Below are 19,108 nucleotides of genomic sequence, written 5' to 3'. Positions count from 1 at the left end.
TAGTACATGTTTGCATGTTCATTACATCTCATGCATTCTTTTAGTTTTATCATTTTTGCATGCCCCCGAACCCCTTTTCCCTCCATTTTAGGATTTTTGCATTTCATGCTAGTTATAAGGTTCATTGCTTGAGAGTCCCCTTAAGTATGGGATATAGACTAGTGTGACTTTTTCTAAAGCCTTAGCACGATTGTATCCCCTCAATCAAAGGGAAAATTGAAGTCACAAAATTAGGACTCCCGTTCCCGTTTTGATGCATTCCCTATAGAATTCATGCATTTCACTCATTCACTACCACATACACCTCTACTTTATATTCTAAACCTTTTTTCCACATTCTCACTTCACACTACTTTAATTTTGCACGTTTTCATTCAACTACTTACACTTTCACTCGCACACATGCACTTTATGTTATCTCACATATATTTTCACATTGTTATTTTACTCACCTACTTTGTAAATCCATTCGCACACTTTCACTTACACACTATTATTTTTTATCACTTTTTCACTTTACACAAATTCACATTTTCACATGACATGCATTCATTCACTCATTTTTACGTCATTTAGGATTACGTGTGACCTCTCCAAAGGATCATTATTGGGCTTCACAACTAATGTGATTGGCACCACTTAACCTTTGAAGAGAAATTTCCCCCAATACTCCTAGGTCTAGGGTTTGCATTCATGTAGCGCATCCAAATGTAATAAATTCTTTGGTTAAAACAAGAAAATCTTTGATTAAATCACGCAACTAGCCTTGGCTAGGTCGAAGGGGTGCCTTGGATTTTTATCCTTGCTTTCCCCTTCGTCAAATGGACTCCCGAACCTTTTTTTTTGGTTTACGTGGACTAGGAGTCGTTTAAAAGGAGTTTCTTACAGCTTTTTCCTAAAAAATTCATTTTTAGGTGACTTGGTACACCTTTACTCATTACCAAGTGGCGACTCCCATTTTTTCAAAAACCCTTTTTAAACTATAATTTTGGGTCAAATCGTCGCATTTTCAAACCCCCATTTAGACCCATTTTTCTTTTTAATCACAATTCATTTTCCAATCATAAATTAAATCGAAATACATTTTTAAACCATTTTATTTATTTATCAAAAAAATGGGGCGCGACAGTCAAAAAATGAAAACAAAAACGAAATTAAACTATTGATTTTCAAAATATACAGTGCACAAAATATTATTAAAGTTATATTTTAACTATCTAACCATAATTTGGCTTTAAAATTAAACACATGCTAATAGTTGATTGACAAGAAGATCTCAGAAATCTCACAAATAAAATATCAACAATATAAAGTAAATAAAATTCGATTGCAAATCATTTGACTTTCAATATAGCGGAGCAGTAAAAAATGGAACAAGATTGATACCGTAGTCCATCCTCTTAGGGAAGAGACGATTAGATGAAAGACACCTACATATGGACCCTCAGGAAATAAAGACGATTGTGGAATGAACGGCACCGACATCGTCCACGGAACTGCGATCGTTTCTTGGGTTAGTTAATTATTATCGGCAACTCATTTCAGGCATTCAGCCATCGCTGCCCCGCTAACTGACTTGTTGCACAAGAGTAAGATGTGGACGTGGACGACGGATTACAAACCAGCATTTAATACACTAAATCATGCAGTGACGAAAGAGCCGGTCTTGACATTGCCCGATTTTACTAAGTTATTTGAGGTGGATGTCGAAACATTCGACATAGCCGTTGGAGGTATTTTAATGCAAGATGATCATCCGATTGCTTATAGGAGTTATAAATTAAGTGGCGTTAAAAGTGGTGACCGACGCACGAGAAGAATATTTTAGCTGTCGTATATTACTTGCAAGTTTCTGAGTACTGCCTCAAGGCCGCTATATCATTTAAGATCAAGACAGATAATTGTGCGATGAGCTACCATCAAATGCATAAGCAACTATCAAGCAAGCAAGCAAGCTGGCTGGATTATTTAGTAGAGTTCAAATAAGAACTTGAGTAGAACTCGGGCAAGACAAATTTCACGACTGATATCCAAAGTCACAAGAGCGGCATTGCGCTCATATACATAACTGAAGTTCTACTCTTGGAGTGCATCAAGTAAAGGTCGCAGCACGAAAATCGGGTACAAACGCTCATGGAGTTAGCCGATGACGGAGAAATGAAGAAATATTGACTTGAGGACAGAATTATCTATGTGAAAACCAGTAGATTTACGTGCCCGTCAGGGGGCACTTGAGAAAGGACATTCTTAAGGAATGTTACAATTGTCGGTATACTGGCAATCCCAACACGTGTCGTGCAAGAATGCTATTATTTGGCGAAGCTTATGGACTACGTCAATGATTAAATGCGCACTTGTCTTGTATGCTAGTATGACAAGGTAGAAAACAAGCTGCCCGTTGGATTGCTGCAACCGTTGCAAATATCGAGATGCGATTGGGAAAACATGCGCCAAAAATAATTAACAAAGCGAGTGAAAGTTTGTTCAAAATTAATTTGAATAAGCCCTTCCCAACATCGACGTCACCACCAACCTCAATGTTACCGCCAACCTTACCACTAACAAATTTAGTGTTAATGTGACGCCCCGAAAAAAATGAGTTTGAGAACCCGGAAATTTTCTAATTTTCTAGGGTTTATTTTTTTTTAATCGCCCGCCTTTTCTACATTTTCTTGATTAGAAAAATTCCCCAGATAAAGTTTATGAGCAAAGATAGTTTTAAAATGATTTTTCTAGTATCGGTTAGTTTTTGAGAAATTAAGAGCGTATTTTGGACGTGGGACCTGCTAGTGCAGTAAATGCATTATATTTTTGACAACTTGTTGGAATTTTGTATTAAGTGATATTATTTTACAAGGTGCTAAGAGATAATTAGAGGTTACTTAGATGGTTTAATCTTGGAGAGACAAAAGGATAAGATTAAAATCCTAGAGGACCATTTGTCACCTAACTATTGGACCTTGACTTTGACTTGGACTTGTCTTAACCTTTACTAAACCAAATTTTGACCCAATTTCTTCCATTTTTATTGTCTTGGCCGAAATTTTTGGTGAGGAAAGAACAAGAGAGAGTTTCTTCAACTTCAACTTCAATTCTTGCTCAAATCTTGAGTTCCAACCGATTAAATTGCAAATCACTCCATAAAACTTGATAGTTAAGGAAGATTGAAGCTCTTGGTGGAGTTATTTGGAAGGTTAAGGTGCCTAGTTGTTCTCTCTCTTCTATTGTTAAGGTGAGTGACCCCAAACTACTGTTAAAACTTCTTATGAACCGTTTCTTGCACTATTTACTTGATTGCATATCATGAGTGCTTGCATGTGGCCCATGACATGTTTTGGCTGGAATTGCTTCTGAATTGGATGTTGAGGCCTTCTGATGAAATTTAGCCCTGTTTCTTAGCTTTCAGCTGGTTTTAGAATTTCTGGACTTGGACTTGGAGAGCCTGAGTTATGATGTTTCCGCTAGAATGCGTTCTGTGAATCTGTTTTTGTGATTCTGGTGTAGTTTCTTGCATTTTTGACCTGGTTACACTCGAAACTGGGTTGAGTGACCTTCTGTAATATTGTAGCCCTATCTCTTAGCTTCGAAACGGTGGGTCTTGAACCTTCATCCGACAGTCGTAGCGCCTTTGGTACCATTACCGCAAAATGACGTCAAAACTGTTTTTCTGGTTTTGAGCTTAACTTTCATTTCCGGACTTTTCCCTAGCTTGACTTGTACTAGTACTACTTGGAGCTTGCTGAATGGCTATTGGATGAACTTATTTGTGTGACTTTGGAACTGGCTGAGGAAATAATGAAGCCTTGACGGCTGGAAAAGTAAGCAAATTTAGGGGAAGTGCTGTCCGAACTTTTAAAGGACTTGTTTGCATTGAGTTTGTGATCTAAGACTTGGATTTGAGCAAGGCAATGATATATGATGGATGGTTTCTGAGTCATGGAGGTGAGTGACCCTAAACTATTTCCAAAGTACTTGTGAAATGCTTCTTGCATTATTTATTCGATTGCATATCATGCGTGCTTGCATGTGGATTCATGACATGATTTGGCTTCAATGAGTTCTGGGAAAGTCTAGTGCTGGACACCAACGTCTCCACCTTGTTTATGGTTCATGTTCATGTTTATCTGGAGCTCAAAAAGGGGCTCCCTCTCAATGTTAATGTTAAATGATCTATTTGAACGTTGGGTGTTCAAGTGCAATGATTTCACTGGCTCATGAGAGCAATAAACGTAAATTTGATCTTTGAATCATGACATCATCGAAATGATCGAAATGCATTATTGTGAAATATATTTGATTTCTGATTTTCTGGTTACTCACTGAGATTCTAGCTCACCCCAAAAATATTTTATTCCCCTCCAGGGCTCGTGGCGAAGGAAGGCTTGTAGTACTTGTGCACGTGTTTGGATGGCCTATATCTTGTACAATTTGGATGTTGGAATCATTTTATGTATAGTTGGGAATTGTTTCCGCTTCGCTTATGACATGTAATTATTGGAGAATTTGATGTAATATTTGAGATTTATATTGTAATCTGTTTGAGGACTATAGTGAACGACTGAGTCCCGGCGAGAGCTGGGCAGGCGACCCGCCGAACCCTCTGGTTCGCCTTAGGGGAAGGTGGGGCCGTCACAGTTAACACTAACTTTACAACCAACAAATTCAGTGTTACTACCAATCATTACCTATAACCCTAAAACTTTATTCCCAATCTTGACAAAGCAAACAAAACTAATTAGTTTGAATTTAACAAATTTTCTAAACTATAATAATCTTAGATTCCAACTAAAAGAACATTTAGTTCAAACAGGATAACTAGCACCATTGAATGAGCGAAAAGTTTCATCATTAAGTTTACCATGTCTGATCATTGTTAAGATATAATCATATTCAAACGTCATCCATTTCGAATCCCTTCTCCTCCCCTTGTTGCCAGGACCCATATAGTAAAAAATGAAAACAAAAACGAAATTAAACTAATGATTTACAAAATAGGTAGCGCACAAAATATTATAAAAAGTTATATTTTAACTAATCAACTATAATTTGGCTTTAAAATGCAATGCATGCCAATAATTGATTGACAAATAGATCTCAGAAATCCTACAAACAAAATATCAACGATATAAAGCAAATAAAATTCGATTGCAAATTATTTGGCACTCAATATAGTAGCGTTGAAAAAAAGGGACCAAAATTGATACCGTAGTCCATTCTCTTAGGGAAGAGACGATTACATGAAAGACACCTACATATGGGCCCTCAGAAAATAAAAGTGATTGTGAAATGGACGACACCGATATCGTCCACTGAATTGCGATCGTTTCTTGGGTTAGTTAATTATTATCGACGGTTCATTACTAGTATTTGGCCATCGCTGCTCCGTTAACTGACTTGCGGTACAAGGGCAAGATATGGACATAAACGACGGATTTCCAAGCAGCGCTTGAGATACTAAAGGATGCAGCGACGAAAGAGCCGGTCTTGATATTTGCCCAATTTTACTACGCTACTTGAGGTGTATGTCGAAATATTCGACTTAGCCGTTGGAGGTATTGTATTGCAACATGGCCATCTGATTGCTTATGAGAGTCATAAGATAAGTGACGCTGAAAAATTTTGGCCGACGCACGAGAAGGATATGTTTGCAGTCGTGTATTGCTTGCAAATTTGTGAGCGCTGTGTCAAGACCGCCATATCGTTTAAGATCATGATTGATAATAGTGCGGCGATCAACCATCAAATGCAGAAACAACTATCAAACAAGCAAGCGAGGTGGCTAGACTATTTAGCAGAATTCAAATATGAACTTGAGTAGAACTCGGACAAGACAAGTCTCAGGACCGATATCCTAAGCCGCAAGAGCGTCATTACGCCCATGTACGCAATTGAAGTTCTACTTTTTGAGTGCATCAAGAAGAGATAGTAGCACGATGATCAAGTACAAGAGTTCAAGGAGTTAGCAGATAAGGGAAAAAAGAAGAGATATTATCTTGAGGACATAGTCCTCTACGCCAAGGACCAGCAGATTTACGTGCCCAATTGGGGGTATTTTAGGAAGGACATTTTTAAGGAGTGTTACAATAGTCAGTATGCTGGCAATCCCAGCACATGTCGCATGTTGTCTCTCGTGCGAGAATGCTATTATTGGGCGAACCATAGGGATGACGTCAATGATTAAATGCGGACTTGTCTTGTGTGCTAGTATGACAAGGTAGAAAACAAGTTGCCCGCTAGATTGCTGCAACCGTTGCAAATGTCGGGATGCGTTTGGGAAAGCATGTGCCAAAAATAATTACCAAAGCGATAGGAAATTTGATCAAAATCAATTGAGGAAGCCCTTCCCAACTTCGATGTCACCACCAACCTCAATGTTACCGCCAACCTCTCAACTAACAAGTTTAGTGTTAACACTAACCTTACAACCAACAAGTTCAGTGTTACTGCCAATCATTACCTATAATCCTAAAACTTTATTCCCAATCTTGACAAAGCAAACAAAACTAATTAGTTTGAATTTAAGAAATTTTCTAAACTATAATAATCTTAGATACCAACCAAAAGAACATTTAGTCCAAACAGGATAACTAGCACCATTGAATGAGTGAAAAGTCTCATCACTAATATTAGCTTGTCTGATTTTTGTTGAGATATAATCCTGTTCAAACATCATCCAATTCGAATCCCTTCTCATCCCCTTGTTGCCAGAACCCATACAGTCAAAAAATGAAAACAAAAACGAAATTAAACTATTGATTTTCAAAATATACAGCGCACAAAATATTATAAAAAGTTATATTTTAACTAACTAGCCATAATTTGGCTCTAAAATTAAACACATGCTAATAGTTGATTGGCAATAAGATCTCAGAAATCTCACAAATAAAATATCAACAATATAAAGTAAATAAAATTCGATTGCAAATCATTTGACTCTCAATATAGCAGAGCAGTCATATATTACTTGCAAGTTTCTGAGCACTGCCTCAAGGCCGCCATATCGTTTAAGATCAAGACAGATAATTGTGTGGTGAGCTACTTTCAAATGCAGAAGCAGCTATCAAACAAGCAAGCAAGGTGGTTGGACTATTTAGTAGAGTTTGAGTAAGAACTTGGGTAGAATTCGGGCAAGACAAAATTCACGACCTATATCCTAAGTCACAAGAGCGTCATTGCATCCATATACATAACTGATGTTGTACTCTTGGAGTGCATCAAGGAGAGGTTGCAGCACGAAAATCGGGTACAAACGCTCATGGAATTAGCCGATGACGGAAAAATGAAAAATATTGACTTGAGAACAGAGTTCTCTATGTGAAGAACCAACAGATTTACGCGTCCGACTGGGGGCACTTGAAGAAGGACATTCTTAAGGAGTGTTACAATAGTCGGTATGCTGGCAATCCCAACACGTGTCGCAAGCTATCTCTTGTACGAGAATGCTATTACTGGACGAACCTTAGGGACGACGTCAATGACTAAATGCGGACTTGTCTTGTGTGCTAGTATGACAAGGTAGAAAAAAAACTGACTGCTGGATTGCTGCAACCGTTGCAAATATCGAGATGCGTTTGGGAAAGCATGTGCCAAAAATAATTACTAAAGCGATTGGAAGTTTGTTCAAAATCAATTTGAGTAAGCCCTTCCCATCTTCGATGTCACCACCAACCTCAATGTTACCTTCTACCTCACCACTAATAAATTTAGTGTTAACACTAACCTTACAACAAATAAGCTCAGTGTTATTGCCAATCATTATCTATAACCCTAAATCTTTATTCCCAATTTTGACAAAGAAAACAAAATTAATTAGTTTAAATTTAACAAATTTTCTAAACTACAATAATCTTAGATACCAACCAAAAGAATATTTAGTCAAAACAGGGTAACTAGCACCATTGAATGAGTGAAAAGTCTCATCATTAAGTTTAACATGTCTGATCTTTGTTAAGATACAAACATGTTCAAATTTCATCCACTTCGAATCCCTTCTCCTCCCCTTGTTGCTAGGACCCATACAGTCAAAAATGAAAATAAAAACGAAATTAAACTATTGATTTCCAAAATAGGTAGTGCACAAAATATTATAAAAAGTTATATTTTAACTAACGAACTACAATTTGGCTTTAAAATGCAATGCATGCCAATAATTGATTGACAACAAGATCTCAGAAATCCTACAAATAAAATATCAACAATATAAAGTAAATAAAATTCGATTGCAAATCATTTGGCACTCAGTATAATGGAGCACAAAAAAAAGGGAACAAAATTGATACCGTAGTTCATTCCCTTAGGGAAGAGACGATTACATGAAAGACACCTACATATGAACCCCCAGAAAATAAAGGTGATTGTGAAATGGATGGCACCGACATCGTCCACTGAATTGCGATCGTTTCTTGGGTTAGTTAATTATTATCGACGGTTCACTGTTGGTATTCGGCCATCGCTACTCCGTTAACTGACTTGCTGCACAAGGGTACGATATGGACATAGACGACGGATTGCCAAGCAGCGCTTGAGATACTAAAGGATGCAGCGACGATAGAGCCGGTCTTGACATTTGTCGGATTTTACTAAGCTACTTGAGGTGTATGTCGAAATATTCAACGTAGCCGTTGAAGGTATTTTAATGCAAGATGGCCATTCGATTGTTTATGAGAGTCATAAGCTAAGTGACCTTGAAAAATGGTGGCGGACGCACAAGAAGGAAATGTTAGCAATCGTGTATTGCTTGCAAATTTGTGAGTGCTACGTCAAGGCCGCCATATCATTTAAGATCAAGGTAGATAATAGTGCGGTGATCAACCATCAAATGCAGAAACAACTATCAAACAAGCAAGTGAGGTGGCTTGACTATTTAGTAGAATTCAAGTATGAATTTGAGTAGAACTCGGACAAGACAAGACTCAAGGCCGACATCCTAAGCCGCAAGAGCGTCATTGCGCCTATGTACGCAACTGAAATTCTACTTTTGGAGCGCATCAAGAAGAGATTGCAGCACGATGATCAAGTACAAGAGTTCTTGGAGTTAGCCGATGAGGAAAAAATGAAGAGATATTGTCTTGAGGACATGGTCCCCTTCGCCAAGGACAAGCAGATTTACGTGCCCAATTAGGGGCATTTTAGGAAGGACACTCTTAAGGACTGTTACAGTAGTCGGTGTGCTGGCAATCCCAGCACGTGTCGCATGCTGTCTCTCATGCGAGAATGCTATTATTGAGCGAACCATAGAGACGACATTAATGATTAAATACGAATTTGTCTTGTGTGCTAGTATGACAAGGTAGAAAACAAGCTGCCTGCTGGATTGCTGCAACAGTTACAAATATCGGGATGCGTTTGGGAAAGCATATGTCAAAAATAATTACCAAAATGATTGGAAGTTTGTTCAAAATCAATTTGAGTAAACCTTGCCCAACTTCGATGTCACCACCAACCTTAATGTTACCGCCAACCTCACCACTAACAAGTTTAGTGTTACCACTAATCTTATAACCAACAAGCTCAGTGTTACTGCCAATCATTACCTATAACCCTAAAACTTTATTCCCAATCTTGACAAAGCAAACAAAACTAATTAGTTTGAATTTAACAAATTTTCTAAACTACAATAATCTTAGATACCAACTAAAAGAACATTTAGTCCAAACAGGATAACTAGCACCATTGAATGAGTGAAAAGTCTCATCATTAAGTTTAGCATGTCTGAACTTTGTTAAGATATAATCATGTTCAAATTTCATCCACTTCGAATCCCTTGTCATCCCCTTGTTGCCAAGACCCATACAGTCAAAAAATGAAAACAAAAACGAAATTAAGTTATTGATTTTCAAAATAGACTGTGCACACAATATTATAAAAAGTTATATTTTAACTAACTAGCCATAATTTGACTCTAAAATGAATCACATGCTAATAGTTGACAGGCAAGAAGTTCTCAAAAATCTTACAAATAAAATATCAACAATATAAAGTAAATAAAATTCGATTGCAAATCATTTGAATCTCAATATAGCAGAGTAGAAAAAAAATGGAACAAGATTGATACCGTATTCCATGCTCTTAGGTAAGAGACGATTAGATGAAAGATACCTACATATGGACCCTCAGAAAATAAAGGCGATTGTGGAATGGACGGCACCGACATCGTCCACGGAACGGCGGTCGTTTCTTAGGTTAGTTAATTATTATCGACGGTTCATTTCAAGCATTCAGCCATCGCTGCTCCACTAACTGACTTGTTGCACAAGAGTAAGATGTGGACGTGGACGACGGATTGCCAACCAGCGTTTAATACACTAAAGGATGCAGTGACGAAAGAGCCGGTCTTGGTATTGCCTGATTTTACTAAGTTATTTGAGTTATATGTTTAAATGTTCGACATAGACGTTGGAGGTATTTTAATGTAAGATGATTATCCGATTGATTTTGAGAGTTATAAATTAAGTGACGTTGAAAAATGGTGACCGACGCACGAGAAGAAAATTTTAGCTGTCATATGTTACTTGTAAGTTTCTGAGCACTGTCTCAAGGCCGCCATATCGTTTAAGATCAAGACAGATAATTGTGCGGTGAGCTACCATCAAATGCAGAAGCAGCTATCAAGCAATCAAGCAAGGTGGCTGGATTATTTAGTTGAGTTCAAGTAAGAACTTGAGTAGAACTCGGGCAAGACAAATTTCACGACTGATATCCTAAGTCACAAGAGCGTCATTGCGCTCATATACATAACGGAAGTTCTACCCTTGGAGCGCATCAAGGAGAGGTCGTAGCACGAAAATCGGGTACAGACGCTCATGGAGTTAGCCGATGACAGAGAAATGAAGAAATATTGACTTGAGGACAGAGTTTTCTATGTGAAGAACCAGTAGATTTACGTGCCCGACTGGGGGCACTAGAGGAAGGACATTCTTAAAGAATGTTACAATAGTCGGTATACTGACAATCCCAACACGTGTTGCATGCCATCTCTCGTGCAAGAATGCTATTATTTGGCGAACCTTATGGACTACGTCAATTATTAAATGCGGACTTGTCTTGTGTACTAGTATGACAAGGTAGAGAAAAAGCTGCCCGTTGGATCGCTGCAACCATTGCAAATATCGAGATGCATTTGGAAAAACATGTGTCAAAAATAATTATCAAAGCGATTGAAAATTTGTTCAAAACCAATATGAGTTAGCCCTTCCCAACTTTGATGTCACCACCAACCTCAATGTTACCGCCAACCTCACCACTAATAAATTTAGTGTTAACACTAACTTTACAACCAACAAACTCAGTGTTACTGCCAATCATTACCTATAACCCTAAAACTTTATTCCCAATCTTGACAGAGCAAACAAAACTAATTAGCTTGAATTCAACAAATTTTCTAAACTACAATAATCTTAGATACCAACCAAAAGAACATTTAGTCCAAACAGGATAACTAACACCATTGAATGAGTGAAAAGTCTCATCATTTAGTTTAGCATGTCGTTAAGATATAATCATGTTCAAACTTCATCCACTTCGAATCCCTTCTTATCCCCTTGTTGCCAGGACCCATATAGTCAAAAAATGAAAATAAAGGTGTAGTCCATCCTCTTAGGGAAGAGACGATTAGATGAAAGACACCTACATATGAACCCTCAGAAAATAAAGGTGATTGTGGAATGGACGGCACCGACATCGTCCACGAAACGGCACCGACATCGTCCACGGAACTACGGTCATTTCTTGGGTTAATTAATTATTATCGACGGTTCATTTCAGGCATTCATCCATCACTGCTCCACTAACTGACTTGTTGCACAAGAGTAAGATGTGGACGTGGACGACGGATTGCCAACCAGCGTTTAATACACTAAAGGATGCAGTGACGAAAGAGCCGGTCTTAGCATTGCCCGATTTTACTAAGTTATTTGAGATATATGTCTAAACATTCGACATAGCCGTTGGAGGTATTTTAATACAAGATGATCATCCGATTGATTATGAGAGTTATAAATTAAGTGACATTGAAAAATGGAGACCGACGCGCGAGAAGAAAATTTTAGCAGTCGTATGTTACTTGTAAGTTTCTGAGCACTGCCTCAAGGCCGCCATATCGTTTAAGATCAAGACAGATAATTGTGCAGTGAGCTACCATCAAATGCAGAAGCAGCTATCAAGCAAGCAAGCAAGGTGGCTAGACTATTTAGTAGAGTTTTAGTAAGAATTTGAGTAGAACTTGGGCAAGACAAACTTCATGACTGATATCCTAAGTCACCAGAGCGTCATTGTGCTCATACACATAACTGAAGTTCTACTCCTGGAGCGCATCAAAGAGAGGTTGTAGCACGAAGATCGGGTACAGACGCTCATGGAGTTAGCCGATGACAGAGAAATGAAGAAATATTGGCTTGAGGACAGAGTTCTCTATGTGAAGAACGAGTAGATTTACATGCCCGACTGAGGGCACTTCAGGAAGGACATTCTTAAGTAGTATTACAATAGTCGTTATGCTAGCAATCCCAACACGGGTCGCATGCTGTCTGTCGTGCTAGTATGACAAGGTAGAAAATAAACTGCCCGCTGGATTGCTGCAACCGTTGCAAAAATCGAGATGCGTTTGGGAAAGCATGTGCCAAAAATAATTACCAAAGCGATTGGAAGTTTGTTCAAAATCAATTTGAATAAGCCCTTCCCAACTTCGATGTCACCACCAACCTCAATGTTATCGCCAACCTCACCACTAACAAGTTTAGTGTTAACACTAACCTTACAACCAACAATCTCAGTGTTACTGCTAATCATTACCTATAACCCTAAAACTTTATTGTCAATCATGACAAAGCAAACAAAACTAATTAGTTTGAATTTAACAAATTTTCTAAACTACAATAATCTTATATACTAACCAAAAGAACATTTAGTCCAAACAGGATAACTAGCACCATTGAATGAGTGAAAAGTCTCATCATTAAGTTTAACATGTCTGATCTTTGTTAAGATATAATCATGTTCAAATTTAATTCATTTCGAATCCCTTCTCGCCCCCTTGTTGTCAGGACCCATGCAGTCAAAAAATGAAAACAAAAATGAAATTAAACTACTGATTTCCAAAATAGATAGTGCACAAAATATTATAAAAAGTTATATTTTAAATAATCAACTACAATTTGACTTTAAAATGCAATGCATGCCAATAATTGATTGACAAGAAGATCTCAGAAATTCTACAAACAAAATATCAACAATATAAAGTAGATAAAATTCGATTGCAAATCATTTGATACTCAATACAGTAGAGCACAAAAAAAGGGACCAAGATTGATACCGTAGTCCATTCTCTTAGGAAAAAGACGATTACATGAAAGACACCTGTATATGGACCCCCAGAAAATAAAGGTGATTACGAAATGGATGGCACCGACATCGTCCACTGAACTGCGATCGTTTCTTGAGTTAGTTAATTATTATCGATGGTTCATTGCTGGTCTTCGGCCATCGCTGCTCCGTTAACTGACTTGCTGCACAAGGTCAAGATGTGGACATGGACAACGGATTGCCAAGTAGCACTTGAGATTCTAAAGGATGCATCGACGAAAGAGTCGGTCTTGGCATTTGCTCGATTTTACTAAGCTACTAGAGGTGTATGTCAAAATATTCGACATTGCCATTGGAGGTATTTTAATGCAACATGGCCATCCGATTGCTTATGAAAGTCATAAGCTAAGTGACGTTGAAAAATGGTGGCCGACGCACGAGAAGGAAATGTTAGTAGTCGTGTATTGCTTGCAAATTGTGAGCGCTACGTCAAGGCCGCCATATGGTTTAAGATCAAGACAGGTAATAGTGCGGTGATCAACCATCAAATGCAGAAACAACTATCAAACAAGCAAGCGATGTGGCTGGACTATTTAATAGAATTCAAGTATGAAATTGAGTAGAACTCGGACAAGACAAGTCCCAGGGCCGACATCCTAAGCCGCAAGGGCGTCAATGCGCCCATGTACGCAATTGAAGTTCTACTTTTGGAGCACATCAAGAAATATTGCAGCACGATGATCAGGTACAAGAGTTCATGGAGTTACCGGATGAGGAAAAAAATGAAAAGATATTGTCTTGAGGACATAGTCCTCTGCGCCAAGAACCAGTAGATTCACGTGCCCGATTGGGGACATCTTAGGAAGGACATTCTTAAGGAGTGTTACAATAGTCGGTATGCTGGCAATCCCAGCACGTGTCGCATGCTGTCTCTCGTGCGAGAATGCTATTACTAGGCGAACCATAGGGACGACATCAATGATTAAATGCAGACTTGTCTTGTATGCTAGTATGACAAGGTAGAAAACAAGTTGCCCGCTGGATTGCTGCAACCGTTGCAAATATCGGGATGCGTTTGGAAAAGCATGTGCCAAAAATAATTACCAAAGCGATTGAAAGCTTTTTCAAAATCAATTTGAGTAAGCCCTTCCCAATTTCGATGTCACCACCAACCTCAATGTTACCGGCAACCTTACCACTAACAAGTTAAGTGTTAACACTAACCTTGCAACCAACAAACTCAGTGTTACTGCCAATCATTACCTATCACCTTAAAACTTTATTCCCAATCTTGACAAAGCAAACAATACTAATTAGTTTGAATTTAACAATTTTTCTAAACTACAATTATCTTAGATGCCAACCAAAAGAATATTTAGTCCAAACAGGATAACTAGCACCGTTGAATGAGTGTAAAGTTTCATCATTAAGTTTAGCATGTCTGATCTTTGTTAAGATATAATCATGTTCAAACTTCATCCACTTCGAATCCCTTCGCATCCCCTTGTTGCCAGGACCTATACAGTCAAAAAATGAAAACAAAAACGAAATTAAACTATTGATTTTCAAAATATATAGTGTACAAAATATTATAAAAAGTTATATTTTGACTAATTAGCCACAATTTGGCTCTAAAATGAAACACATTCTAATAGTTAATTGACAAGAAGATCTCAGAAATCTTACAAATAAAATATCAACAATATAATGCAAATAAAATTCGATTGCAAATCATTTGACTCTCAATATAGCAAAGCAGAAAAAAAATGGAATAAGATTGATACCGTAGTCCATCTTCTTAGGGAAGAGACGATTAGATGAAAGACACCTACATATGAATCCTCAGAAAATAAAAGCGATTGTGTAATTGACGGCGCCGACATCGTCCACGGAACTGCGGTCGTTTCTTGGGTTAGTTAATTGTTATCGATGGTTCATTGCAAGCATTTAGTCATTGTTGCTCCGCTAACTGACTTGTTGTACAAGAGTAAGATGTGGACGTGGACGACGGATTGCCAACCAGCGTTTAAGACACTAAAGGATGCAGTGACGAAAGAGCCGTTCTTGGCATTGTCCGATTTTACTAAATTATTTGAGGTGGATGTCGAAACATTCAACATAGCCGTTGGAGGTATTTTAATGCAAGATGATCATCCGATTGCTTATAGGAGTTATAAATTAAGTGGTGTTGAAAAGTGGTAACCGACGCACGAAAAGAAAATTTTAGCAGTCGTATATTACTTGCAAGTTTCTGAGCACTGCCTCAAGGCCGCCATATCATTTAAGATCAAGACAGATAATTGTGCTATGAGCTACCATCAAATGCAGAAGCAGCTATCAAGCAAGCAAGCAAGGTGGCTGGACTATTTAGTAGAATTTAAGTAAGAATTTGAGTAGAACTCAGGCATGACAAAGTTCACGACTGATATCCTAAGTTACAAGAGCGTCATTGCGCCCATATACTAAACTGAAGTTCTACTCTTGGAGCGCATCAAGGAGAGGTTGCAGGACGAAAATCGGGTACAAGTGCTCATGGAGTTAGCCGATGACGGAAAAATGAAGAAATATTGACTTGAGAACAGAATTCTCTATGTGAAGAAACACTAGATTTACGTGCCCGACTGGGGGCACTTGAGGAAGGACATTTTTAAGATGTGTTACAATAGTCGGTATGCTGGCAATCCCAACACGTGTCGCATGCTGTTTCTAGTGCGAGGATGCTATTATTGGGCGAACCTTAGGGATGACATTAAATGCAGACTTGTCTTGTGTGCTAGTATGACAAGGTAGAAAACAAACTGCCCGCTGGATTGCTGCAACCGTTGCAAAAATCGAGATGCGTTTGGGAAAGCATGTGCCAAAAATAATTACCAAAGCGATTGGAAGTTTGTTCAAAATCAATTTGAATAAGCCCTTCCCAACTTCGATGTCACCACCAACCTCAATGTTATCGCCAACCTCACCACTAACAAGTTTAGTGTTAACACTAACCTTACAACCAACAATCTCAGTGTTATTGCTAATCATTACCTATAACCCTAAAACTTTATTGTCAATCTTGACAAAGCAAACAAAACTAATTAGTTTGAATTTAACAAATTTTCTAAACTACAATAATCTTGGATACTAACCAAATGACCATTTAATCCAAACAGGATAACTAGCACCATTGAATGAGTGAAAAACCTCATCATTAAGTTTAGCATGTCTGATCTTTGTTAAAATATAATCATATTCAAACTTCATCTACTTCGAATCCCTTCTCATCCTCTTGTTGCCAGGACCCATACAGTTAAAAATAAAAACAAAAATGAAATTAAACTATTAATTTTCAAAATAGATAGTGCATAAAATATTATAAAAAGTTATATTTTAACTAATCAACTACAATTTGGCTTTAAAATGCAATGCATGCCAATAATTGATTGACAAGAAGATCTCAGAAATTCTTTAGGAAAGGTATTCTCCAACCCACGCAATTCCACTTAGAGGTGCTGCAAAGAATTTCTGTCGGCCATTCGTTGATGTTCCTCTCTAAATTGTTTATTCAATTCAGATTGGGTCCCTTCATACTCATTTCCATGGACCTTCTCCAACTGGTTTTCCATTTCCCCTTGTTCCCCATCCAATGCATCTTCCCTTGTGTGATCAGAATCTGAATACCCGTGCACAGCAGAAGGCGACGGACTGGTATCATCTCCTATTGCAGCATCCTGATCTCCAATAATAGCGGCAGATTTGTCGTCTTGGTGAACTGGTACGACGTCTTTCTCAGCTTGCTTGGCAGTCCTGACTCCCTCCTCTATTACTCCTTTAAGCTTACCTTCGTTATCAACCGTATCAGTGCATCGCCCTACGTTAGGACTATCATTTGAAGTAACCATATCAGAAGCAGTCAACACCTCTGTTGTCTTTTTGGAGTTAGCATCTGGATTTTGCACCTTGTCTAAATTAGACACCTGAACATTGTTTACTTCTTTCTGCGGATCATGCTTGACTCTCGTTGTTTGCTTATATTGATACCAAGGTCCATTTTCAGTTGCATTCTTCTTGCATTGCTCATGTGAGTGCCCCAAGCGTGAGCAATATGAGCAATATGGTGGCATGTTTTCTGGCACAATACGTTGCCAAAATCCAGACTCCCCTTCAACAGCCACCCATACTCTTGGTATAATTACCTTCGCTACATCTAGCTCCACGCATACCCTTGCCAAACTAGGACGAGTTCCAGCAGCCGTTGGCGAATCTAGAAACAATGGTCTTCTTACTGGAGAAAGTATGGAAAACAATGAATGTTTGTCAAAATAATGAATAGGCAGAGCCGGAAGATCTACCCAGACCGGAACCAGAGATGATTCTCTGAGAACATGAAACTCCCTTGTCCATCGAAACACCCACATCGGATATTTGCCCAACTGCCAAATCCCTCTTATCCAGATCCTGTTAAAGTCAGCTTCAGTCGTGCACTTAATGAGAACATGCCTGTAGTCCATCAATCCAATAGAAACGTGATCTTTCAGGTTTAACAAAGCAAAAAACTTTCAAATATCTTCCAAGGACAGTCTCCCGTGAGAAAATTTTCCCACTAAAGCCCATTGAAATGGCGCTGCAAGTTTGTCCGCATCTGTTTTAGAATAAACCACCGCTGCTTCACCCTTGTACACAGACGCTTGCCTAATGTGGATAGGAGATGTTTCTGGTTGTGAGAAAAGTTGTGAGAACGACTTTTTTCCTGTAGGTGAATCTTGCCCCTCAGCCGAAGGCTGAAGGGCAGCCATGAACTCGGTGAAGATCTACTGGCGATGATGGTGGACTGAAACGATGGCCGTCCTACCTCTGAATGTAGCTAGCTTAGAAAGTAAAACATCAAGAGAAGTAATAAAAGAGTTTGTTTGAATTATCGAGAAAATAAGCTTGGAACTACTACGAGTTGTCATGTATTTTGTTTAGTCTCATATTGTTCATTTATCTTGGTTTTGCATTTGCACGCATATCAGTTCTTGGTTTTACCCTCACAAAAAATAGTTCTTGGTTTTCATATTTTTAAGGGGTTCTTCCAATCTTTGTTTGTATTAGGCCCAGGAAAAGGGTGGTCAAAATATCTTTGTTAACAAGCATGCACCTTTGTACTTTTTGGGTATCAAGAATCCGTGTTGATATTTTTTTTCACAGAGTTGGTTTATGTAAAGTTCAAACAACCTACCCAAAGATGACGGTCTTTCTGATTTTACCGGATCCTTATTTGTTGTATTTGAGCAATGGTTTGCTTAATTGCTTGACACCATATTTTAGAGCATCATCTACTTGGTAATTGGAGTTGAAACACATGATTATAAACTCCTTCAAATGTAAAATTTTCTGTATGCATGCAATATTCAAAATTTCCATAAGTTTATGGCTACATGCAGGATAATCTAATTAACTTCTGCAATTTGAATTCAGGTATGCACTTTTGTCTGATAAGAGTCCTAATTTCTGGGGCTGCAAAAAATTGTCGAAGTGCTATGTTTTGAGGCTGCAAAGATTTATGGAGCTATTTCAATACTTTGCGTCACTAAAATTTATTTAGTATTGTAGCCTTGAACTTTTAACAGTAGATTCTCGAAGTAACTGATCTTATTAATTTGTAATTTCCATTTTACATAGTTGGACAACATTGTACGCCCCCGACACTCTCATGCAATCATAAAAACTAGTAGTTCAAAAATTGGGAGACAAATAATCCCAGTGATACAATAAATTCTTGTATTACTTGGACTGCAATGTTGGCACGAAAAAATATGTGTGGACAGTGGAAACAATTTTGGCA

The sequence above is a fragment of the Coffea arabica genome, chromosome 4c (assembly GCF_036785885.1).
Source record: "Coffea arabica cultivar ET-39 chromosome 4c, Coffea Arabica ET-39 HiFi, whole genome shotgun sequence".
Classification (NCBI taxonomy): Eukaryota; Viridiplantae; Streptophyta; class Magnoliopsida; order Gentianales; family Rubiaceae; genus Coffea; species Coffea arabica.
This window is presented reverse-complemented; position numbering follows the sequence as displayed.